Below are 27,861 nucleotides of genomic sequence, written 5' to 3'. Positions count from 1 at the left end.
AGCCAGATATCTTCAGGCTACAGTTTGTCTGTTGTTTTCTCGCAGATTGGCCACCTGGTTGCAACGTCACCAGATACATAGTTCCAATTATCTATACATCTATACACATCCTTCCATTTTTCACTAAAATTTGTATGACTGCCAATTATGCTTGCCATTATGTTATCTTTAGCTGACTTCTTCACTAGGTCCAGCTCCATGGCTAAATGGTTAGCATGCTGGTCATTGGTCATAGGGGTTCCGGGTTCAATTCCAGGCAGGGTCGGCAATTTTAACCATCATTGGTTAATTTTGCTGGCACGGGGACTGAGTGTACATGTCATTTTCATCATCATTTCATCCTCATCACAATGTGCAGGTCGCCTATGGGAGTCAAATCAAAAAAGGTCTACACCTGGTGAGCCAAACTTGTCCTTGGACACTCCTGGCAATAAAAGCCATACGCCATTTCAGTTTTTTCTTCACTAGATTCAAGTTCCTAGTAAGTTCCTTCAATTTCTACTTACTTCCACAACTATTTTTAACTCTATTTCTTTCTAACCTGCACCTCCTTAGCCTCTTTACATCTCTGTTATAATATAGTGGCACTTCACCATTCCTTACCACCTTTAAAGTTACATACCTGTTTTCTCATTCCTCAACAATTGCTTTAAACCTATCCCACACACTGTTTACATTTTTATTAACCATTTTCCACTGATCATAATTACTTTTAAAAACTCCCTCATGTCTGAGCCATATGGTACTGCCTAACAGTCCTACTTATATAACCTTTCTTTCCATCACATTTATTTTTAACTACGATAAAAACAGCTTCGTGATCACTAATACCATCTATTACTTCAGTTTTCTATAGAAATCATCTGGTTTCATCAGCAACACATCCAGAATATTCGTCCCTCTAGTCAGTTCCATCACTTCCTGAGTCAGCTGTCCTTCCCAGATTAACTTATTTGCCATTTGTTGATCATGCTTCCTGTCGTTCCTATTACCTTCCAAATTGACATTTGGTAAATTGGGATCACCCGCTACAATCACATTCCTTTCCATATTGTTTCCTCACAAAGCTGATTATAATATCAAATATAGCATCAAATATCAAATAATATCAAATATAGCAAGATATAGCAAATATCCTGGATTCAGGAGACCAAATGGACTGTATTGCGATTGACATATTTAAGGCATTTGATAGGGTAGATCATGGAAAACTACTGCCAAAAACGAGTGCAACTGGACTTGACAAAGGAGTGACTGAATGGGTGGCTAAGTTTGTAGAAGATAGAAATCAGAGAATTAGAGTAGGCGAAGCTTTATCTGACCCTGTAATAATTAAGAGGGGAATTCCTCAAGGCAGTATTATTGGACCTTTATGTTTTCTTATATATATATGAATGATATGTGTAAAGAAGTGCGAACAGAGATAAGGCTTTTTGCAGATGATGTTATTCTGTACAGAGTAATAAATAAGTTACAAGATTGTGAGGGGCTGCAGGGTGATCTCGATAGTGTTCTGAGATGGACGCTGGGCCATGGTATGATGATAAACGGGGTTAAAAGTCAGGTTGTGAGTTTCACAAATAGCAAAAGTCCTCTCAGTTTTAATTACTGCATTGATGGGGTGAAAGTTTCTTTTGGGGATCATTGTAAGTACCTAGGTGTTAATATAAGAAAAGACCTTCATTGGTGTAATCACATAAATATGATTGTTAGTAAAGGGTACAGAACACTGCACATGGTTATGAGGGTATTTAGGGGTTGTAGTAAGGATGTAAAGAAGAGGGCATATAAGTCTCTGGTAAGACCCCAACTAGAGTATGGTTCCAGTGTATGGGACCCTCACCAGGATTACCAAAACGGGAAAAATCCAAAGAAAAGCAGCTCGATTGGAATTCAAGAGGACAAATTGGGGCAAATATTCGTTCATAGGAAGGGGAGTTAGGGATTGGAATAACTTACCAAGGGAAATGTTCAATAATTTTCCAATTTCTTTGCGATCATTTAAGAAAAGGCTAGGAAAACAACAGAAAAGGAATCTGCCACCTGGGCGACTGCCCTAAATGCAGATCAGTAGTGATTGATTGATTGATTGTAACAAATCATTCCGACAATGTTTATGATATAATAGATGATAGACTCACAGATATTAAGAAAATTTTAAATATATTGAATAATTTGGATTCCAATATAACATTTACTTTAGAAGAAGAAAAAGAAAGATCACTGAATTTTCTAGACGTAGTCACAACGAGAGAAGAAAAAGGATTTTCTTTCAAAATACACAGAAAATCCACTTTCACACCGACCACTATCAGGAACAACTCGTTACACCCTGAGACACAGAAAAGATCAGCATATTATAGCTACGTTAACAGAGCATTTAGTATACCATTATCCAAATCTGAAAGTAATAAAGAATTGTCGTTTATCCGACAACAAGCCCTCTTGAATAGTTTCAACAATAACATGATGGATAAAATAATTAGCAAATTTTCAGAGAAGCGACAACCTAAATAGCAATAGAACCTAGTAAAACTGAGAAATACATGAAGTTCACATATAATAATCCAAAAATACACATAATAACAAATTTATTTCAGAGAAAAACTTTTAAAATAACATTTTCCACCAATAACAATATGAAACAGAGTATTTTCAACCGTGATATAGTAAATATCTCGGAGAAAGATAAATTTTATGATTCAGGAATATATAAACTTACATGCATTGAGTGCAAGAATACATACATAGGACAATCTGGCTGCAGTTTTAAAGTAAGATATTTAGAACATGTGAATGCTGAAAAGCATAGAAGATTCTCAGCTATGAGAACACGCATGACTACCACAAGTCATAAATTTACCACCATAGAACAAGACCTGACCATCATAAAAGAAATTTAAAAAGGACAGCTTAATGAATACATATGAAGATCTATACATTCATCTAGACCAACTTGTAAAGAAAATTAATAACCTTAATGAAGCTATAGAATATAAGAACCCATTATATGATAAAATTCTGGTATATTTGAAAATGCTTGAAAAAGATCACAAGAAAAGAATTGGCATCTATCCATCTCCAGATAGCCCTACGACGTATTCCTCCTTCTTTGAAGCTGAAGATAACAAGAAGGAAGTTCATGACACACCAATATCCCTCGCTCCTCCCCCTCCTCAAGTATGTGAACAAGAGAGAGCGCATCATCACCACTACACCAGACTCAAGACCGTAAAAAATGGCAGGAGATACTGTTCCAGAGGAAAGCAGTTTTAAAAAGAATTGACAACTAGGAATTAGTAATACTTTCATCTGCAATAGTAATAGGAGCCACATTATGAAATCTGAATTTATTCATTTCGACAATTACTTATAAATGTATAAATGTATAAGTTATTTGTTGCCTAACAGCAACAGTATGCAGTGGAAGGTTAAGTGCGATATGGAACATAAGCTGATTTTATGTAATAAATACTTCTTTAACAGTCACACAGACAGTATTCACAATGAAACGGAGTTTGGCACCACTGCTACCACTTTGCTGCCAAAACGATGACAATAGTGAAGAAAATTTCAATCTGTAATGCTCAACATACGTTCAGTGTTTTAGATGCACCAGCTATTCTTAACTGGGGCTAATAGCTTAACACTCGTACGTGATGTGGATTGCCATAGTGGAATATATATACGATTTTTCACGATTTTACGCTAAGCTTTTAACATTCAAAGACTGAACATTACTACCTACTGGCCATAGGTACGTACTGCAAGGTGCAAGTACAGCTTACACGACCGTAGGTCGGAATGTCTTTGAAGTTGAGCCAGAGGTACTCCTGAAGCCTGTGGTAATGTGATGGGGAGGGCCCACGTAAAATAAACGGTGGTTGGTACGCGTGGATGTTGACGGGGTGGAAGGAGTACCTTTGGTTGTAGGGCTGTATGTCTTATGCTATGTGAAAAAAAAAGACGTCACTGGGATATGTGTTTAATTGACTGTACAGTTGAAGGTGTGCTGTAAAACTACCTCTGTCTACAATATTTATCCATTTATACAGGTGAAAAGTTATGTGTTGCCTAATGGCAACAGTATGCAGTAGAGGGTTAAGTGCAATATGGACCATAAGGTGATTTTATGTAATAAATACTTCTTCAACAGTCACACACACAGTATTCACAATGAAACGGTGTGTGGCACCACTGCCACCACTTTGCTGCCAAAACAACGAAAAAAGAACTCAGATACTTACATGGAAGTGTGATCATGTGACAAACAAAGACAACAACTCAGCAAGATATACCACTTTACAGGTGGCTGTTTTTCCTATACTGGAAGCACACGCCACGTTCGGCACATGAAAACTCGAAATATTCTTAAATTAGGGCAGGAAAGGACAGGGTATAAATGATTACTGAGAAATCCAAAAAGAATGTTCTAAGAATTCAAGCTGAAATGGCATTCCTTGTGTATCTTTCTCAACACTCATGCACTTACATTAAAAAATCAACAAAAATCTTAATTTGTGGTGTGTCATTCGTAAAGCATAATTATGATAGGTAATTCATAATTATTACAATTGAATTGTAATAGTTGGCAACTCTGCAATACAATATTCTCATTTTATTTTATTTTAAGAAAAGGGACATGTTTCGTCTCTTCTATTATGAGAATTCTTTAGCCTAAGCTATTATGGTAAAAACACATATCTTAATATTAAAAAGAATGACCTATGTCAAAATATTGAAGAGTCAAGGTGACTCAATCTGTCACATTTAAACATGGAATTTTGAAAACACAGTCTACGTAAGTCTTAAAACCAATTATCTGGATAGTAAAAGTCCCATTGAGTTTTAATGTACAAAATGAATTGAAAAGATGATCATGATTCTGTGATGGTTGGTACTGTAGTATGTTGTAAGAACTTTTCCGCCCTGTTTGTCTCTCTCCCTTGTCTGGCCGGCTCGTGTATGGCTCCGTGTGGGACTGTTGTCTGTTGTTAATTGTGAGTTAGGAGCAGCGTGTTCCCGAGCAGGGGTGAGGGGAGTGGTAGTAGGGCAGTCGAGTGTAGGGGAACGGATGAATTAAAAGCATTAGAATTGTTCGTGTTTTGAAAAGAAGTCTTTATAATTTCTTCAAAAAGGATGTTGTGAGTTTCGGAAATTTCATTTTGATTACTGGTGTGGTTAATTCTTTGATCAATGTTAATAAAGATATTTTCGTATATACTGAGAAGAGCGCCTCTATTAATTATTTTTAAAATGGAAAGATCTTGTTCAATGTCGGAATAAGAATGATTGTAGTCAGACAATTGACTACTCATGGCTGAGAATTTACCATAGTTTTTGGCATTAACGTGTTCTGAATAACTAATAGAAAAGGTGTGTCCTGTTTAACTAATATAGCTGGTGGAGCAGTGGGTACAATTAATTTTATAGACTCCTGAATTAGAGAATTTAGATCTGGTATTGATTTTATGATGATTGCAAAACACTGTACAATTATTATTAACAGTCTTAAAAGCTATATCGAAGTTCTGTCTTTTAAAATGATTTGTAATTTGATATATCTTATCATTACATACATATCCCACGTCGTTCCATCTTAAGCGATGGGTCGGTGAACGAGGCTTCTCCACCAGTTGCGGTCTCTGAACTTCTCTCCTTCTTCGATGCGTTCCAAAGTATGTCCTCGCTGCTGAATGTCAATCTTCACCTTGTCCTTGTACATGAGTCTTGGTCGCCCTCTTGGTCTTTTGTCTTCAAGTTTTAGATCATACATTTGTTTCCGTAAATTGTTATCTCCCATGCGTCGCATATGTCCATACCATCTCAGTCGCCACGCTCTTATTCTGTACTGCAATCTTGCATCTTGAGCCTGCTTGTTGACTGACCAATTCGAGCTTTCAAAGGAACGCTAATGGACATTCACCGCACATCGGATGAAGCAGTTGATTGGGTCAAAATACTAGACCTAGAGTTATAGTATTGTACGGACTTGTGACTACGCACATTTATCCTAAACTATATGCATGTGTGTACATAGATTCATCATACGATAAATAAATAAATAGCCTGCTTGTGGATTTCCTCATTATCAAATCTGTCCCTCTGTGTTTTACCGATCATGCTACGGACAAGTCTCATTTCTGCTGCCTGGATTCCACTAACATCTTTATTTCTCATGGTCCATGTTTAGCAACAATAGGTCAGGATTGGTACGTAATAGGTTTCATATAAGATTCTCTTACATTTTGTTGGTATTTTCTTGTTCCATACCATGTCTTTAACTATTTTGTAAAAGTTGCTACCTGCCAGAATTCTATGGGAAATTTCCTTATCTATAGAACCAGTATCAGAGATGACACTGATTTAACCTTTACAGTCCGTCATTTAATGGAAAAATACTACGAACACAACCAAGATTTGTGGTTAGCCTTTCTGGACATCAAAAAAGCATTTGATGCTGTGAACAGAGAGAAGGTGTGGGAAACACTAAAGAAAATTGGAATACAGGATGACATGATACACAGGATCAAGAATTTGTATGAAGATACCCGAAGTACTGTCAAAACACCTGTAGGAATGACTGAAACCTTTGATATAAAATCTGAGTTAAGACAGGGTGGTTTTTTGTCTCCTTCTTTTCATCACTGTGATGAACGAGATTCAGAGAAAAGTTCATCAAACCATTGGAGGTAAGAAAATTAAAGTTATCTTGTTCGCAGATGATATATGCTTGTGGGGAGACTCTAAAGAAGACCTTCAAGGACAAATAAACTCCTTGACAGGAGCTGCTAAAGAATATGGACTCATCTTCAGCCAAAAGAAAAGTGAGGTTATGGTCATGAAGAGATACGGACAACCAATGGGACACATTGAAATGGAGGGGAAACAGCTACAGATGAACCATCAATTCAAATATACCCAGGGGTACTCAGATTGAAGTATGATAAAAATAATGCCTTAAAAGTGCATACACCCTGGATTTGATGGGGAAGATTAAACTAAATATGGACACGGTGAGGTCAACAAAAAAATATAAATAAAGTAAGGCAAAGCATGACGTCAGTTTTGGAGGAGAATCTGTTTATTAAAATAAACCAGCAAAATATTTTTTAAAAATATTGATCAAAGTATCAAATGATCCAAGTTTCTACATGATTCTGATGTTTTCTTTCATCTTGATAAAGTCCATCTTGAGAATCAGAAATACAATACGAATGTACAATGTATGCCGACTCACATACTTAACATATCAGATCAAATCTTGAAGTTTCATTAATTTTACACCTTGGGCTTGCGTGCTCGCACCATGCTCCTAGCTTTACTTTTTGTTAACAATTTTAACTGTAGATGAGTACGTTCACGTTTCTGCACACTTGACATTGCAGTGGGGTACCTAGCCTTAAGAAAAGACGTGATTTAATGCACAAAAAGGGGGGACAAAACTAACCTAACTGTACAATATCATAACACGCTGAGTGGGAAAGCATCCTACACATAAAATATCTACACCTTGAATCATGAGCAATCTCATGAGCACCACAAACAATGTGGATCGAAACAACACAAAATCAAATCACATAAATGGCAAAATATGTACATTCAAAGAAACGAAAACGTGATGTCATATTTTCCAGGGCTCACCAAGAAAAGCATGCGGCATTCACACAACTCCCATTCACTCAAAGCCACGACGGAAAATATAAGGAAACAAATTACACTTTAAGCAAGACTCCCTATTCAACACAGGTTCCTGAAATAAATTACATGAGACAAATTCAAAAAAAGAACAGAGTAGGCTTTAACTTTCAACACATAATTCAACATTGTATCCTGTATTCTACATGATTCTGATGTTTTCTTTCATCTTGATAAAGTCCATCTTGAGAATCAGAAATACAATACGAATGTACAATGTATGCCGACTCACATACTTAACATATCAGATCAAATCTTGAAGTTTCATTAATTTTACACCTTGGGCTTGCGTGCTCGCACAAAAATATTCCTCAGCGCGGTTATATCACAAAGGAAATCCGAACAAACGTCGCGATATAAAACTCTCGTCAAGTGCAACAACCGTAGAGACATGGACAGAATTAAATCACGAAGTATAGGCCGCTCGAACAAAACTCTCCTCGGTAGACAAACATATCACCCTCGCCAACACATGGCGGAATGACTCAAAAGCAGAAATTCACGTCTCCCAAAAAAATGCAGCAAACATCAAAACCACAGGGCTCAACCATTTACACATGCTGTTCAACAGTCTACCCAAGGCAAGTCACACAATCAAGAAAAAGAAATCCAGGCCTTTCAGACGAGGAACACGTCCTCTTACTCAAAATCACGCTAAATAATATCTTATGTCCAAAAGTTGCCGAATCTGGAAAAGTACATAAAATTATGTCGTCTAACATACACTCACATGAAAAGAAACAAGACTGCGCTGGTCACAGATCAAAGCACTCGCGCTGAAAGTTAAGCATGAATAATAAATTGGCCAACTCTGTAATAAATATGATAAACTGAAACTAAAAAATTGCCACATTGACAATCGATCATGTCTGAAAATCGGAGAGTTACTGAAATATCTTGATCGTACAACTCGTGAAACTTGCATTGATAAAAAAATAATACATTTTACAGAAAATTTATTCTAATATTCGGAACTCGAAAATAGGAAACTGTGTTCGCGGAACTCTTGAATCAATTACTAATTTACAATCTTGTGCCCGTTCGCACGTCCACGACAGATTACAAAATGGCGCCGACCGAAGGTATGGGCCTTGTAATCTAAAACAAGCAAGGAATAGTCACCTGCTATGATGTCTCAGAGGGCCATATACTTCTCGGAATGGTCATGTATTCGAGTAAAACGGACAGTGGACGGTCTAGAGTATTGTTTTCAAAAAAATAGAAAAACATTATTATTAAATAATCTTCATCTTGAATTTTCACGACATCGAGAGCGGACGCAATTACCGTCATTGGATATTTCTTTTGGAGAAGCAAAGGATTGCAAAAGAGAAAATAAAGAATACAACGATTGAATAAGAATAAAATATAAGTCTTCGCCTGAATTCAAAATCAGTTGAGACGAAAATAAATGTACTGAAGTCGTTACGTAAGAAATTGCGGATACGACGAAGATACGAAGAAAAATAAAAATAAATTAAATTAAGGATAAACGACGTCAGAGAAGAATACTGAAATGGCAGTATATTGCAATATTATCTTCAACATTGTGACTGTCAAGAAGATGATCAAGATGATGTGCTAAATTCACATGATGGACCGACCTGGGAACAATTCATCTTACCATACGACCTGGAAATGACGAGGAAGGCGACGGATAACCATCCGACCGAGCCATGACGTAGGAAGGCGACGGGTAACCAGATTGTACTACCAGAACGAAGGAGCGGATGACGTTCCAGATGTCTAACCCGTGACCGAACCGAAGACCCATCTACATCCAATGGGAATGGAACAGCTGGACCAGGGACAACCATGAGCGAGCTAAGTCATTCATAACATTTCATTGCATAATTTTTGGTTTGCTTACACATGTACCTTAGGTATGTGCTGATGGCAATTGTAGACCGATAATATAGCAATGCAAGTGATGATTACCAACAAAGTGTAAGATAATTAAGTTCGAAGTTACGATTTAATAATATAGCAATAGTTTATGCTATATCGACCTGAACATTTGAGAAGCGTGAGGTTTGTAGAGAAATATGAAACAGCTGATTGAAATGACATACTGGGAGATTATAGAGATTTCATTGAAGTAATGCATGAAGTTGACGTCACGTATGGTTGTGCGCGGTGTAGAAAGAAACATGGAATTACGCATTTGTTTGGTTCATAGAAAGGGCATTGAACTTCGTATGTAAGTTATGAGAATCTGCGACTTGTTAATATTATTAAGAATCTGTGTGGTATTTTATCGTAGTCGTCAAGTTGGGAAACACGATATATTTTTATGGAGGCTACGGTGTTTATATAAGATTGATGTTGTTATGAGAATATGAATATCGTAATTAGATGAAAGTTTCGAGTTATGTATTGTGATTTGAGAAGGTTTTACGCAATGCAGGACCTTCGTGTACCTGCAAGTCAAGTTATACCACACTACAAGTGAATTTTATGATTTATTTGCTTAAGAGTGCCCACACCGCGGGAGCTACATATGCCAAGGTACGAACTGGATTTATTAGTATAAATGTATGCTCGTGACGTAATTCTATTTCAGAGTAGATGACTTGTTATGAACATTAGAATACTACGACTTTGAATAGCTGTAGTTAACCAGAAGCATTACGACACCGATATATATGAGATTATGTTTTCCAAACCTCACAGCTTAGCGCTTCCATGTTAATTACAAGTGAGTAAAGTAGCTTGCATTGTGGTTGAATGTTATTGAAAGATAACTAATAAAAGGGACATTGAACCTATTAGGGCATGTGTGAGAAAGCCAAAGATTAAGCTAAAGTTAGATAGATAGCTAGATTGGTTAATATTCTCCGTTTTGAACATACATTTCTTTAACGAACTTCAGCTAGGGAAAGGCTAGAGTAGGAGCCGTATTTAACTGGCACTAGGAAAGAATGCCTTAGTTCGTAAGGAGTTTCAATGCACAACGAGATCGTTGCAACAAAATCATGTCTTCGGATTTTATTAAAACCTAACTTAATATACTCAGCTCTATTTTCGATTTCCTATAATTCACTCAGAACTACTTAAACGTATTCCAATTAATTCACATTTAATTTATTAATCTATTTGTGATGCATTGCGGCTGGATATTGTATCCAAATGGGATTGTTTAAATACGACTAAAGAAAGTGAACTTTCGGAACGAGTTAATTGTGTCGATGTTATACTTATAATTCAAATGCGCGGTGGACCTCAGATGTGTCCAGTGATCTGTTGTGAATGAGCAAATATTGAACTACAACTTCACAAAGGAACTGATCATTTTAAATAATTTAAATATTGAATATTATTTCATTTTATTATACGAGCCAGCGCTGACTCATTTTTAGTACGTATTTTCAGTTAATTTGAATTATGCGTTGCATAATATGAAGTTAGTTATTTAATATTTTATTAATAAATATTTTGTTATTTTTCTAATTGCTGGTGTCATGAGTTCTTTAATTATTGTCTAGATTGTAAGTTAACTACTAGCTAAGTAAGGTACCGTACAATTAAGTGTTTATTTAACCATGGCTAGTTTCTCTCGAAGTCAAACTCTGATAAGGTTGCCGGCGATGATTATCATTATGTCGTGAGTAACGATAGGTATCACCCGTGAATTGGAATTCTCTTGGACTCACGTAAAGCGAATTCTACAGTAGGATTACATGTCCTATTTGCCATAAGTAAACCCTGAGGTATCCGCTGAGCGACTCCATTCGTCAAACTAGGCTGCCCAACGAAGAGTTAGAAAATGGAGGTATCGGGCAAAGAATGTTTAACCCGGAGCGGTTGCATTAAATTGGCGCACCAACGTGGGCCAGAAGAGAAAGACACCGCGGGAGTGTAATATATTTAATTGCCGTATCAACGCTGACCAGAAGAGAAAGACACCGTGGGAATGTGATACATTAATTATCGTTCCAGCGTGGATGATTAAAGAGGAATACCCGAGAAAGGAAAATAAGGACCCCCAATATGTGTTTACATTTAATTGATTTCCAATGTGGCGAGAAGAGAAGACACCGTGGGAACGTATTATAATGGAATATAACAAGTACAGATAATCTTGATTAATATAGATAGTATTGCATAGAGCTATAATGGAAAGGATTTATTAGGATTGTAACTTTTGCAAGACATATGACGAGAGTTTGTGAAGGTGAAATAGGTGTAATATGTATGCGTATATGGTTATATCAGATGAAATGAACAATGTTGAGGAGTAAATGAGGATTCTCAAATGTTTATTTTTTTCTCTTTTTCTGGTCAAGTTAATAAGAATTTTAAGTTATATTTATTGAATACGCCACATGTTAAACACTATGTAGGTTTGTGAATACTGAATGTGTGCTAGATGCCACATAGTAATAATTTATTTTCTTCTTTGAGATCAGTTCCGGAGTGAATTCAAAATGATAAAATCCGAACTCATGGTCTAGTTGTTCATGGTCTACCTGGTAAGATGGTGCTGTTCTCCAGCAAGGTCCATCCATATCATAATTGATTGGAAACAAGAAACTTTAAACTAGTGCACAATAGTGACATAAGAGACTATTTTAATATAAGTAGTTTAAGGAGTTGTGAATTGTGTTATATATATTGAGCCCAATTGGCTCATAGCATTGTCTTTAGAATATTATAAATTTAAATATGGCATCTAAGGGAATGAATACAGTTACGTTATAGACCGGATGTGTGGCGCCATTTCGCTTGCCCTGGTTCAAAGATAAGTTCCACGTGTCAGGGTCATTTGATGATGAAATGGGAAGTACTGGAATATTCCATGAGATGTGTGTGACCAAGGTCACAAATTTTTAAGTTGGCAACACTTTCAGGCAGCAAATAGCAGTATAGCTTGTTTGGAATGGTGGGAGTAAATTAAAGATGGATGCTGTCTAAATGACCTTTAAAAATAATTAAATCCACCAGGGGATAAGGTGAAAACAATATTGAACTATTTTGAGGATAATAATTAAAGACGGCATATTTGCAACAACCTATTGGAATAAATAATTGCAGGCATATGTGACGGGACGTTACATCATTGTTAATGGGGTTCCCCGAGCTCACTATCTAGGATCCGGCGTGCCTGAAGAGGACGCGAGCCGCTAAGAACAGTCACTCTGCTACGGAAATTTGGACGGGTCGGACGCATCGTATATGTGGTTCATGAGGAACCCTAATCTGGAGCATTCTTTAGTCCGCTAATTGGTAGTCGATAGCATACTACGGGCAAAATATACTACGTTGTTAATTCAATAACGACCAGAATCTGGTAAAACTCAAGAAAGTGATTTTTACGATATTATCCGAAAATAGGATCGGAGCGAGGTCGAAAACAAGGACGCTTTTCAGTGCCACGTGAAACTCGCGGAAAACAGAGCAGAGACAAAGTGTTTACTACAATTGTGAATAAGTGTTTGTGTGTTAGAATAACTTAATTATATCTGTGTTTTTTTTCTCTTCATATGTGTTTTAGTGTATTCAGAAGTGAAGTTGTGTAAAGTCATTTAAGTTACAAATGAAGACCATGGTGATGAAGAATGGTATTGGTTCAGGTATTGAGGCCGTTAGAATGATGGCTTAAGCACATCATGGGGCCGACCTGAAACCATGAGGCCGTGGAGCTGAGTATGGAGCGTCGCCGAGTCGATAAGTACCCTGATTCATTATATCTGGCATGTGCATGATTAGCTGTTAATGTGTAAATAAATTAATGCATGGTTATTCGTTTATTTTCTTTCTAGTACTGTAGCAAGGATAGTCAGATTTTTAGGTAATTTATACTGATGCCTAGGGGGGAATAAATCTGGTGATATTACAGCGTGTGTTGAGATGGTCTTCGCGAGTGAGGAAATAATGTGTGTAAATAATGATCTTCTATCACGTGTGTGAAATAATGAGTTTTCTTAGTGCGCGATCTTCTAATAAATACTAACGTGTGTGTGTGTGTGTAAATATTTAATGAGTTAGGAGGCATCAGTAAGATATTAGTCAGAGGGAGCAGATAGTTTAATTGGCATGTCGCATGAAAAGTTCGTCAAGAAAAATTTCACTGACCCAAGATTCGAACCCGGAGTGTCTGGCACATTACAGTGGGATTTTGGAAAATATATGTCATCAGTAAGTAACGTGCACCGTTAATCAATGAGAAAATTTTGTGCTGTAGGGAATAATTGTCATCCTAAAATTTTTCCGAGAAGTAGTTAGCTAGTGTTGAAGTAGGGACCTCTAAGACACAAAATGCCAACCGCAAGAGTCGAACCAATGATTGTGTAGCGCCATAGATGTGTAAATACCGGCATAATGATATACGTGTTCCTGATAATGGAGTGAAAATGTAGAATAATACGTGAAATATGAAATGAATAAAACATATTGAGAGTGTTATATATAATTAGTAACTGTTCGCACAGACGCATGATATTGTGGAGGAACATATGGCTTCATTTAGAGTAGAGAGAGAGAGAATCTAAGTGCGTGCGGACAAGTTAAATGCCGTGTTAACGAAATGAGCCGGGGCGTGAGATAAGGCTACAGACCGGGTCGGCGCGTTGTGTATTAGAGGGAGCCTTGTAATGTTGGTAGGGTCTTATAAGTAACAAAATATCGCATTCATCCGTAAGAAAAATTCTGTTTGTGGAACTCAGGACAGCACAATTAGATTAAATAATGATAGCTAGACTTCGTGACAGATCATTGCGGCAAGTGTAATGATAGGTCACTGTAATGATGCCATGTTGAGGGTCGGAGTTCGTTGCCCGGCCGAGTCAGTGGATAAGGATTTCCCCTGTGACTATATGATTGAATTATGTTGTGCTTGTTATGTTATATGTTCTTCAGTGTATGAGCAATGTAAATTCTGTTTTGCAGTTGCAATATTTTTTTTTTTGATGTTGAATTCAGTTCATGAGGTTGTATGTACTTGTGACAGTGAGGTTCTAACCCTTGTCTGTAAATTCAGTGTAGGTTAAGGTGCATTATCATTGTAGTGTAGGTCTTGCTACAGGGTAGGATATGTTTTTGTGTTAATAAACAGCTAATTAGGCATATGCGAGATATTTTTAATTTTAGATGAATTGGTGAATTAACTTAATTTAGTTATGTCAGGTTTACTATCGATTTCGTGCGTACGTTCCATATTATCGGCATTCATATGAGTGGAGGATGGTATTGAGAAAGAATAAGTAAATAGTTTCGGACTCAAATAATAATTGGGATTGTTTATATAAATTTTTGTGATGAATAATTTTAAGATATATCGAATTCTTGATTAATTTACCAAATATTACAAACGTAACTGGATAAAATTTTGATTTTAGAGGTAACAAATTCTACTGACGTGATGGTTACGGATTTAGTGAATTATAATGAATTTAATGAATTAATTAATTTAAAATGACGAGTTCATGGATAACACGGCGGATGTTGTGCTTAATGAATTTACATAGCTTCATGCATTTAAAATGGAAGGTTGTAATCAAGTAGATAATTTGGTATTTAGTAATTGCAATTACAAGGTTTATAATAGTGATGTTAAAATTTTAAGGAGAGAGAGAGTAATTGAATTTGTTTACTCAGAAATGAATGAAGAAGTATGGTTGTATATTAATATTTCAAGGGTCACTATGACGAATTCACGAAAAATATGATGGTAAATTATTATAATGATTATTTGTTTTATGGTTGAAAATTTGAAATATGGTGATGACCAAATGTGAGTAGAATGGAATTGAGTTAAATTTGAGGTATTGGTGTAGAGTTGGAAAATAAGATAAAGGAAATAGTGGTCAAATTTGAAGAATGTCATTTGGGAGAAAATTTAAAGTTTTGAGTCATGATGTTAAAATTTATTGTCGTAGTGGACGAAGGTTACAAACAATATTTGGTCCGAAGGGTTTATTGATTTGTACAGAAATATTTTGCTTTGCCAAAGTCTAGTTTAATAAATTTTGTGTTCGTAAAGGTTCTCATTCAGATTTTATTTACTTTTTTTTCTTCTCTTTTATCCTTCCTGTATAATTAATTTAAGGTTAGTTTTATAATATTCGAAGAGGTTTCTGTGGGTAGTACCCAGTCAGCGACCCTGTGATGTCTCAAGCCGGTGCCACATTTCAAAGGCAGGAAGGGTAGAGGGTTGAATATGTATGTGTATTTATACCCTGTGAACTTAGAGTATTGCTAGGAAACTTAGAATATCTTAGGAAAATAGAGATAGTGTTAGGAATTTAGTGAAAGCATACTAAATAGAATTTTACTTGACGGAAATATGGCGATGCAAGGAAGAGTACAGACCAGAAGGGGTCAGGAAGAAGAAATGAGAGAAATACAGGAAAGACATGAGGGAACCCCGATATGGTTCTTAGAGTATTTGAAAAAGCAGGAAGAAGAAAAACAGAAGGAGAAAAAGGAACGCGAAGAGGAAAAACAGAAGGAGAAAAAGGAACGCGAAGAAGAAAGACAGAGAGAGAAACAGGAACGTGAGAATGAAAGGAAAAGGCAGGAAGAGGAGAAGGAAAGGAGACGAACAGAAAAGGAACGAAGATTAGAAGAATGGCAACAAAAACAAGTTGAGGATAGAGGAAAGGAAATACAGGAATTATATAAGAAACAAGAAGAGTGGCAAATGAAGCAAAAGGAGACTTTAGAGGAAATTGTTAGCAGAATAGAATGCGAACATAAAGGGATGATCCAAGAATTGAAAGGGAAACAGGAAAAGATGACTGAAGAATTTTTTGGAGTAAGGAATGAAATACAAGGTTTGCGTGCCGAGTTGACCGAAACCATGGAAAATAAAAACCAAGAGATGCGAGAGGAGATAAACAGAATGAGGGCAGAAGTGGCACAGAATCCGAATATCATCACAGCACTGGTGGATGAAGAAATTGCCAAATTGACTAACAAGCTAGAGGAAATCAAAGGCAGTAACGAGAAGAAATGGGAAGAAGTAAATGAAATAAAGAAAAAGATAACAGAAGGTCAGGAAACTATGAAGAGGTTAGAAGATGAGAAGATAAATGAAATAGCGAAGGGCATGGAAGGACTAAGCCTGAAACAACAAGACTTAGTAGGAAAATTTAACCGAGCTTCAGATCAGGTAGCTGACAAAATAAACGAACTGAAGAAAAAAATGGAAACTGATAAGGCTGATTCAGAGCGGAAGATGGAGAAGACCGATGAGGAAATGAAACAAATAAGGAAAGAACTTCAGGAGATGAGGGTAGAAAATCAATCGGCGAAATCCGTGTTTTCGAACTCAAGTGAACGGCAAAGAGTTATGGAAACACAAGTACAGGAAAGAGAAAACACACCTTCAGTAATAATCGACTCGAACAGGCGAGACATGGAAATGATGAACGGAAGAAACCAGAGTGATAGCACTCCCATTATTAACATCATTAAGAATTATGATGATCGACCCAAACACTTCGACGGCTCAACGAAGATTTCTCCCAAACAATTCCTTAGAGATATCGAGGAATACTTTAGGGAAGGGAATACAGGAGGATAAGAAATTACGCATAATCGAGAAGCACTTAGATGGGAACCCGAATATATGGTTTCGAGCATTTAAATACACCTTTCACCGGGCGAGTTGGCCGTGCGCGTAGAGGCGCGTGGCTGTGAGCTTGCATCCGGGAGATAGTAGGTTCGAATCCCACTATCGGCAGCCCTGAAAATGGTTTTCCGTGGTTTCCCATTTTCACACCAGGCAAATGCTGGGGCTGTACCTTAATTAAGGCCACGGCCGCTTCCTTCCAACTCCTTGTCCTTTCCTATCCCATCGTCGCCATAAGACCTATCTGTGTCGGTGCGACGTAAAGCCCCTAGAAAAAAAATACACCTTTCACATGTACGATGAATTTAAAGCTGCTTTTCTGAGAAAATTCTGGGACTCAGAAATACAACAGCAGTTGAGATTGGAGCTCTACTCTAGGAAATTTTCTAATGCAGGGCAAAAACGCTATTCCGATTTCTTTTCTTACCAGTTTCACCGTTTCCAAGACTTAGATTGCGCACCGAGTGAGTTAGAGGCGATCAAGACTATACAAAGACAACTACCGTTAGAGGTGCAGAGATTGTTAGCCGCCACGGATATACAGACCGCTATAGACATGGAAAAACGGCTGAGGCAGATAGATATGACATCAACATGCCTAGTAGAAAGAAATCCCAGAAATATTAGGCAAGTAGAGACGATCAACACCATGAGCTCTGAAAGCACGAATGGTAGAGTGAGCAGGTCTGATCAAGACAGGACGGAGAATCATTTCAACGCACAAGATAAAACACGAAAAAGACATTGTTGTCGATGCAGCGGTGAGCGACCTGCGAGATGGGAACCAAGAGATAACAGAAGTAACCCACAATATAGGAACAACATGCGTTATAATAGAAGTAGGAGCCAACCCTATCCAAGAAACAGAAGATGGTATAATGAAAAACGACGACCTAATGAGTATAATAGAAATGAAGAAAATAGAAGATATATACAAGAGCTTCGAGAGCAAAGGCAAAATAAGACCCGATGGGAGAATGCTATTAGAGACAAAGATATCAATGGAGACCTCGAAGGAGCAGAGAGTCTCGAGCTCCAAGATTACAAGAAGAAAAGAGAAGAGGAGAGTTATAGAGAAAACAATACGCAGAGGGGTACGACTGATTCCGAGCCATCGGTAAGAAAAAAAACGCCGATGGAACAATAACTCAGCTGGAAGATGTAAATAATCAGGAAAATAGAAACTTTGTCAAAATTCGCAGTTGAATAATAACACAATTTGATCACTGGGACATCCGACCAGAAGACTTGGTTCGAGATGAAACATGCGACACAAAGGAAGCCAGATCCACAGTAAATAGAGACTATGATAAAAGAAAAACTACAGGAACAGTCATGTAAACGATTAAAGAGGATGCAAAATAAGAAATTCCATGCACCTTACAAACGAGGTGATCTTGTATTAATTAAAACAGTACCAATGTCTAATGCACCGAATAAAGTATGTGCGAAGTTCCTACCATTATACAATGGCCCATATAAGGTTGAGCGTGTGCTAGGAAATAATGCATACGAATTAACAAGCATGAATGGAAAGTACAGAAATGTACACAATGCTTGTAACATCAAGCCTTATTACCAAGAAAATCAGACTAATGAAACCACAGAACTAGAAGATTAAAAGGCCAAGAAGGTATAAGACACATACCAATATCAAATTATCATCCGCAAGTCATTTGAAATTTCTATTTATTATGTTTATTGAAGGAAAGAATTAGCTGATTACATAAGCACAGTCGAGCGTAGCAAAGAACATCTCTAAATCAGGAGCGATAAAAAAACGGTCGATATATTAAAATCGATTAGCCAGTCGCAATAGGACAATGAATATGTATAAGTAGCGAAGGCACATTTATGATTCGAGTTTAAGAAAGGAAAATATATTGTGACCAATATATTTTGTCCGTGACGGGGGACAATAAATGTGCCCGTTCGCACGTCCACGACAGATTACAAAATGGCGCCGACAAGCAAAGAATAGTCACCTGCTATGATGTCTCAGAGGGCCATATACTTCTCGGAATGGTCATGTATTCGAGTAAAACGGACAGTGGACGGTCTAGAGTATTGTTTTCAAAAAAATAGAAAAAACATTATTATTAAATAATCTTCATCTTGAATTTTCACGACATCGAGAGCGGACGCAATTACCGTCATTGGATATTTCTTTTGGAGAAGCAAAGGATTGCAAAAGAGAAAATAAAGAATACAACGATTGAATAAGAATAAAATATAAGTCTTCGCCTGAATTCAAAATCAGTTGAGACGAAAATAAATGTACTGAAGTCGTTACGTAAGAAATTGCGGATACGACGAAGATACGAAGAAAAATAGAAATAAATTAAATTAAGGATAAACGACGTCAGAGAAGAATACTGAAATGGCAGTATATTGCAATATTATCTTCAACATTGTGACTGTCAAGAAGATGATCAAGATGATGTGCTAAATTCACATGATGGACCGACCTGGGAACAATTCATCTTACCATACGACCTGGAAATGACGAGGAAGGCGACGGATAACCATCCGACCGAGCCATGACGTAGGAAGGCGACGGGTAACCAGATTGTACTACCAGAACGAAGGAGCGGATGACGTTCCAGATATCTAACCCGTGACCGAACCGAAGACCCATCTACATCCAATGGGAATGGAACAGCTGGACCAGGGACAACCATGAGCGAGCTAAGTCATTCATAACATTTCATTGCATAATTTTTGGTTTGCTTACACATGTACCTTAGGTATGTGCTGATGGCAATTGTAGACCGATAATATAGCAATGCAAGTGATGATTACCAACAAAGTGTAAGATAATTAAGTTCGAAGTTACGATTTAATAATATAGCAATAGTTTATGCTATATCGACCTGAACATTTGAGAAGCGTGAGGTTTGTAGAGAAATATGAAACAGCTGATTGAAATGACATACTGGGAGATTATAGAGATTTCATTGAAGTAATGCATGAAGTTGACGTCACGTATGGTTGTGCGCGGTGTAGAAAGAAACATGGAATTACGCATTTGTTTGGTTCATAGAAAGGGCATTGAACTTCGTATGTAAGTTATGAGAATCTGCGACTTGTTAATATTATTAAGAATCTGTGTGGTATTTTATCGTAGTCGTCAAGTTGGGAAACACGATATATTTTTATGGAGGCTACGGTGTTTATATAAGATTGATGTTGTTATGAGAATATGAATATCGTAATTAGATGAAAGTTTCGAGTTATGTATTGTGATTTGAGAAGGTTTTACGCAATGCAGGACCTTCGTGTACCTGCAAGTCAAGTTATACCACACTACAAGTGAATTTTATGATTTATTTGCTTAAGAGTGCCCACACCGCGGGAGCTACATATGCCAAGGTACGAACTGGATTTATTAGTATAAATGTATGCTCGTGACGTAATTCTATTTCAGAGTAGATGACTTGTTATGAACATTAGAATACTACGACTTTGAATAGCTGTAGTTAACCAGAAGCATTACGACACCGATATATATGAGATTATGTTTTCCAAACCTCACAGCTTAGCGCTTCCATGTTAATTACAAGTGAGTAAAGTAGCTTGCATTGTGGTTGAATGTTATTGAAAGATAACTAATAAAAGGGACATTGAACCTATTAGGGCATGTGTGAGAAAGCCAAAGATTAAGCTAAAGTTAGATAGATAGCTAGATTGGTTAATATTCTCCGTTTTGAACATACATTTCTTTAACGAACTTCAGCTAGGGAAAGGCTAGAGTAGGAGCCGTATTTAACTGGCACTAGGAAAGAATGCCTTAGTTCGTAAGGAGTTTCAATGCACAACGAGATCGTTGCAACAAAATCATGTCTTCGGATTTTATTAAAACCTAACTTAATATACTCAGCTCTATTTTCGATTTCCTATAATTCACTCAGAACTACTTAAACGTATTCCAATTAATTCACATTTAATTTATTAATCTATTTGTGATGCATTGCGGCTGGATATTGTATCCAAATGGGATTGTTTAAATACGACTAAAGAAAGTGAACTTTCGGAACGAGTTAATTGTGTCGATGTTATACTTATAATTCAAATGCGCGGTGGACCTCAGATGTGTCCAGTGATCTGTTGTGAATGAGCAAATATTGAACTACAACTTCACAAAGGAACTGATCATTTTAAATAATTTAAATATTGAATATTATTTCATTTTATTATACGAGCCAGCGCTGACTCATTTTTAGTACGTATTTTCAGTTAATTTGAATTATGCGTTGCATAATATGAAGTTAGTTATTTAATATTTTATTAATAAATATTTTGTTATTTTTCTAATTGCTGGTGTCATGAGTTCTTTAATTATTGTCTAGATTGTAAGTTAACTACTAGCTAAGTAAGGTACCGTACAATTAAGTGTTTATTTAACCATGGCTAGTTTCTCTCGAAGTCAAACTCTGATAAGGTTGCCGGCGATGATTATCATTATGTCGTGAGTAACGATAGGTATCACCCGTGAATTGGAATTCTCTTGGACTCACGTAAAGCGAATTCTACAGTAGGATTACATGTCCTATTTGCCATAAGTAAACCCTGAGGTATCCGCTGAGCGACTCCATTCGTCAAACTAGGCTGCCCAACGAAGAGTTAGAAAATGGAGGTATCGGGCAAAGAATGTTTAACGCGGAGCGGTTGCATTAAATTGGCGCACCAACGTGGGCCAGAAGAGAAAGACACCGCGGGAGTGTAATATATTTAATTGCCGTATCAACGCTGACCAGAAGAGAAAGACACCGTGGGAATGTGATACATTAATTATCGTTCCAGCGTGGATGATTAAAGAGGAATACCCGAGAAAGGAAAATAAGGACCCCCAATATGTGTTTACATTTAATTGATTTCCAATGTGGCGAGAAGAGAAGACACCGTGGGAACGTATTATAATGGAATATAACAAGTACAGATAATCTTGATTAATATAGATAGTATTGCATAGAGCTATAATGGAAAGGATTTATTAGGATTGTAACTTTTGCAAGACATATGACGAGAGTTTGTGAAGGTGAAATAGGTGTAATATGTATGCGTATATGGTTATATCAGATGAAATGAACAATGTTGAGGAGTAAATGAGGATTCTCAAATGTTTATTTTTTTCTCTTTTTCTGGTCAAGTTAATAAGAATTTTAAGTTATATTTATTGAATACGCCACATGTTAAACACTATGTAGGTTTGTGAATACTGAATGTGTGCTAGATGCCACATAGTAATAATTTATTTTCTTCTTTGAGATCAGTTCCGGAGTGAATTCAAAATGATAAAATCCGAACTCATGGTCTAGTTGTTCATGGTCTACCTGGTAAGATGGTGCTGTTCTCCAGCAAGGTCCATCCATATCATAATTGATTGGAAACAAGAAACTTTAAACTAGTGCACAATAGTGACATAAGAGACTATTTTAATATAAGTAGTTTAAGGAGTTGTGAATTGTGTTATATATATTGAGCCCAATTGGCTCATAGCATTGTCTTTAGAATATTATAAATTTAAATATGGCATCTAAGGGAATGAATACAGTTACGTTATAGACCGGATGTGTGGCGCCATTTCGCTTGCCCTGGTTCAAAGATAAGTTCCACGTGTCAGGGTCATTTGATGATGAAATGGGAAGTACTGGAATATTCCATGAGATGTGTGTGACCAAGGTCACAAATTTTTAAGTTGGCAACACTTTCAGGCAGCAAATAGCAGTATAGCTTGTTTGGAATGGTGGGAGTAAATTAAAGATGGATGCTGTCTAAATGACCTTTAAAAATAATTAAATCCACCAGGGGATAAGGTGAAAACAATATTGAACTATTTTGAGGATAATAATTAAAGACGGCATATTTGCAACAACCTATTGGAATAAATAATTGCAGGCATATGTGACGGGACGTTACATCATTGTTAATGGGGTTCCCCGAGCTCACTATCTAGGATCCGGCGTGCCTGAAGAGGACGCGAGCCGCTAAGAACAGTCACTCTGCTACGGAAATTTGGACGGGTCGGACGCATCGTATATGTGGTTCATGAGGAACCCTAATCTGGAGCATTCTTTAGTCCGCTAATTGGTAGTCGATAGCATACTACGGGCAAAATATACTACGTTGTTAATTCAATAACGACCAGAATCTGGTAAAACTCAAGAAAGTGATTTTTACGATATTATCCGAAAATAGGATCGGAGCGAGGTCGAAAACAAGGACGCTTTTCAGTGCCACGTGAAACTCGCGGAAAACAGAGCAGAGACAAAGTGTTTACTACAATTGTGAATAAGTGTTTGTGTGTTAGAATAACTTAATTATATCTGTGTTTTTTTTCTCTTCATATGTGTTTTAGTGTATTCAGAAGTGAAGTTGTGTAAAGTCATTTAAGTTACAAATGAAGACCATGGTGATGAAGAATGGTATTGGTTCAGGTATTGAGGCCGTTAGAATGATGGCTTAAGCACATCATGGGGCCGACCTGAAACCATGAGGCCGTGGAGCTGAGTATGGAGCGTCGCCGAGTCGATAAGTACCCTGATTCATTATATCTGGCATGTGCATGATTAGCTGTTAATGTGTAAATAAATTAATGCATGGTTATTCGTTTATTTTCTTTCTAGTACTGTAGCAAGGATAGTCAGATTTTTAGGTAATTTATACTGATGCCTAGGGGGGAATAAATCTGGTGATATTACAGCGTGTGTTGAGATGGTCTTCGCGAGTGAGGAAATAATGTGTGTAAATAATGATCTTCTATCACGTGTGTGAAATAATGAGTTTTCTTAGTGCGCGATCTTCTAATAAATACTAACGTGTGTGTGTGTGTGTAAATATTTAATGAGTTAGGAGGCATCAGTAAGATATTAGTCAGAGGGAGCAGATAGTTTAATTGGCATGTCGCATGAAAAGTTCGTCAAGAAAAATTTCACTGACCCAAGATTCGAACCCGGAGTGTCTGGCACATTACAGTGGGATTTTGGAAAATATATGTCATCAGTAAGTAACGTGCACCGTTACTCAATGAGAAAATTTTGTGCTGTAAGGAATAATTGTCATCCTAAAATTTTTCCGAGAAGTAGTTAGCTAGTGTTGAAGTAGGGACCTCTAAGACACAAAATGCCAACCGCAAGAGTCGAACCAATGATTGTGTAGCGCCATAGATGTGTAAATACCGGCATAATGATATACGTGTTCCTGATAATGGAGTGAAAATGTAGAATAATACGTGAAATATGAAATGAATAAAACATATTGAGAGTGTTATATATAATTAGTAACTGTTCGCACAGACGCATGATATTGTGGAGGAACATATGGCTTCATTTAGAGTAGAGAGAGAGAGAATCTAAGTGCGTGCGGACAAGTTAAATGCCGTGTTAACGAAATGAGCCGGGGCGTGAGATAAGGCTACAGACCGGGTCGGCGCGTTGTGTATTAGAGGGAGCCTTGTAATGTTGGTAGGGTCTTATAAGTAACAAAATATCGCATTCATCCGTAAGAAAAATTCTGTTTGTGGAACTCAGGACAGCACAATTAGATTAAATAATGATAGCTAGACTTCGTGACAGATCATTGCGGCAAGTGTAATGATAGGTCACTGTAATGATGCCATGTTGAGGGTCGGAGTTCGTTGCCCGGCCGAGTCAGTGGATAAGGATTTCCCCTGTGACTATATGATTGAATTATGTTGTGCTTGTTATGTTATATGTTCTTCAGTGTATGAGCAATGTAAATTCTGTTTTGCAGTTGCAATATATTTTTTTTTGATGTTGAATTCAGTTCATGAGGTTGTATGTACTTGTGACAGTGAGGTTCTAACCCTTGTCTGTAAATTCAGTGTAGGTTAAGGTGCATTATCATTGTAGTGTAGGTCTTGCTACAGGGTAGGATATGTTTTTGTGTTAATAAACAGCTAATTAGGCATATGCGAGATATTTTTAATTTTAGATGAATTGGTGAATTAACTTAATTTAGTTGTCAGGTTTACTATCGATTTCGTGCGTACGTTCCATATTATCGGCATTCATATGAGTGGAGGATGGTATTGAGAAAGAATAAGTAAATAGTTTCGGACTCAAATAATAATTGGGATTGTTTATATAAATTTTTGTGATGAATAATTTTAAGATATATCGAATTCTTGATTAATTTACCAAATATTACAAACGTAACTGGATAAAATTTTGATTTTAGAGGTAACAAATTCTACTGACGTGATGGTTACGGATTTAGTGAATTATAATGAATTTAATGAATTAATTAATTTAAAATGACGAGTTCATGGATAACACGGCGGATGTTGTGCTTAATGAATTTACATAGCTTCATGCATTTAAAATGGAAGGTTGTAATCAAGTAGATAATTTGGTATTTAGTAATTGCAATTACAAGGTTTATAATAGTGATGTTAAAATTTTAAGGAGAGAGAGAGTAATTGAATTTGTTTACTCAGAAATGAATGAAGAAGTATGGTTGTATATTAATATTTCAAGGGTCACTATGACGAATTCACGAAAAATATGATGGTAAATTATTATAATGATTATTTGTTTTATGGTTGAAAATTTGAAATATGGTGATGACCAAATGTGAGTAGAATGGAATTGAGTTAAATTTGAGGTATTGGTGTAGAGTTGGAAAATAAGATAAAGGAAATAGTGGTCAAATTTGAAGAATGTCATTTGGGAGAAAATTTAAAGTTTTGAGTCATGATGTTAAAATTTATTGTCGGAGTGGACGAAGGTTACAAACAATATTTGGTCCGAAGGGTTTATTGATTTGTACAGAAATATTTTGCTTTGCCAAAGTCTAGTTTAATAAATTTTGTGTTCGTAAAGGTTCTCATTCAGATTTTATTTACTTTTTTTTCTTCTCTTTTATCCTTCCTGTATAATTAATTTAAGGTTAGTTTTATAATATTCGAAGAGGTTTCTGTGGGTAGTACCCAGTCAGCGACCCTGTGATGTCTCAAGCCGGTGCCACATTTCAAAGGCAGGAAGGGTAGAGGGTTGAATATGTATGTGTATTTATACCCTGTGAACTTAGAGTATTGCTAGGAAACTTAGAATATCTTAGGAAAATAGAGATAGTGATAGGAATTTAGTGAAAGCATACTAAATAGAATTTTACTTGACGGAAATATGGCGATGCAAGGAAGAGTACAGACCAGAAGGGGTCAGGAAGAAGAAATGAGAGAAATACAGGAAAGACATGAGGGAACCCCGATATGGTTCTTAGAGTATTTGAAAAAGCAGGAAGAAGAAAAACAGAAGGAGAAAAAGGAACGCGAAGAGGAAAAACAGAAGGAGAAAAAGGAACGCGAAGAAGAAAGACAGAGAGAGAAACAGGAACGTGAGAATGAAAGGAAAAGGCAGGAAGAGGAGAAGGAAAGGAGACGAACAGAAAAGGAACGAAGATTAGAAGAATGGCAACAAAAACAAGTTGAGGATAGAGGAAAGGAAATACAGGAATTATATAAGAAACAAGAAGAGTGGCAAATGAAGCAAAAGGAGACTTTAGAGGAAATTGTTAGCAGAATAGAATGCGAACATAAAGGGATGATCCAAGAATTGAAAGGGAAACAGGAAAAGATGACTGAAGAATTTTTTGGAGTAAGGAATGAAATACAAGGTTTGCGTGCCGAGTTGACCGAAACCATGGAAAATAAAAACCAAGAGATGCGAGAGGAGATAAACAGAATGAGGGCAGAAGTGGCACAGAATCCGAATATCATCACAGCACTGGTGGATGAAGAAATTGCCAAATTGACTAACAAGCTAGAGGAAATCAAAGGCAGTAACGAGAAGAAATGGGAAGAAGTAAATGAAATAAAGAAAAAGATAACAGAAGGTCAGGAAACTATGAAGAGGTTAGAAGATGAGAAGATAAATGAAATAGCGAAGGGCATGGAAGGACTAAGCCTGAAACAACAAGACTTAGTAGGAAAATTTAACCGAGCTTCAGATCAGGTAGCTGACAAAATAAACGAACTGAAGAAAAAAATGGAAACTGATAAGGCTGATTCAGAGCGGAAGATGGAGAAGACCGATGAGGAAATGAAACAAATAAGGAAAGAACTTCAGGAGATGAGGGTAGAAAATCAACCGGCGAAATCCGTGTTTTCGAACTCAAGTGAACGGCAAAGAGTTATGGAAACACAAGTACAGGAAAGAGAAAACACACCTTCAGTAATAATCGACTCGAACAGGCGAGACATGGAAATGATGAACGGAAGAAACCAGAGTGATAGCACTCCCATTATTAACATCATTAAGAATTATGATGATCGACCCAAACACTTCGACGGCTCAGCGAAGATTTCTCCCAAACAATTCCTTAGAGATATCGAGGAATACTTTAGGGAAGGGAATACAGGAGGATAAGAAATTACGCATAATCGAGAAGCACTTAGATGGGAACCCGAATATATGGTTTCGAGCATTTAAATACACCTTTCACCGGGCGAGTTGGCCGTGCGCGTAGAGGCGCGTGGCTGTGAGCTTGCATCCGGGAGATAGTAGGTTCGAATCCCACTATCGGCAGCCCTGAAAATGGTTTTCCGTGGTTTCCCATTTTCACACCAG

The sequence above is a fragment of the Anabrus simplex genome, chromosome 1, assembly GCF_040414725.1.
Source record: "Anabrus simplex isolate iqAnaSimp1 chromosome 1, ASM4041472v1, whole genome shotgun sequence".
Lineage (NCBI taxonomy): Eukaryota > Metazoa > Arthropoda > Insecta > Orthoptera > Tettigoniidae > Anabrus > Anabrus simplex.
This window is presented reverse-complemented; position numbering follows the sequence as displayed.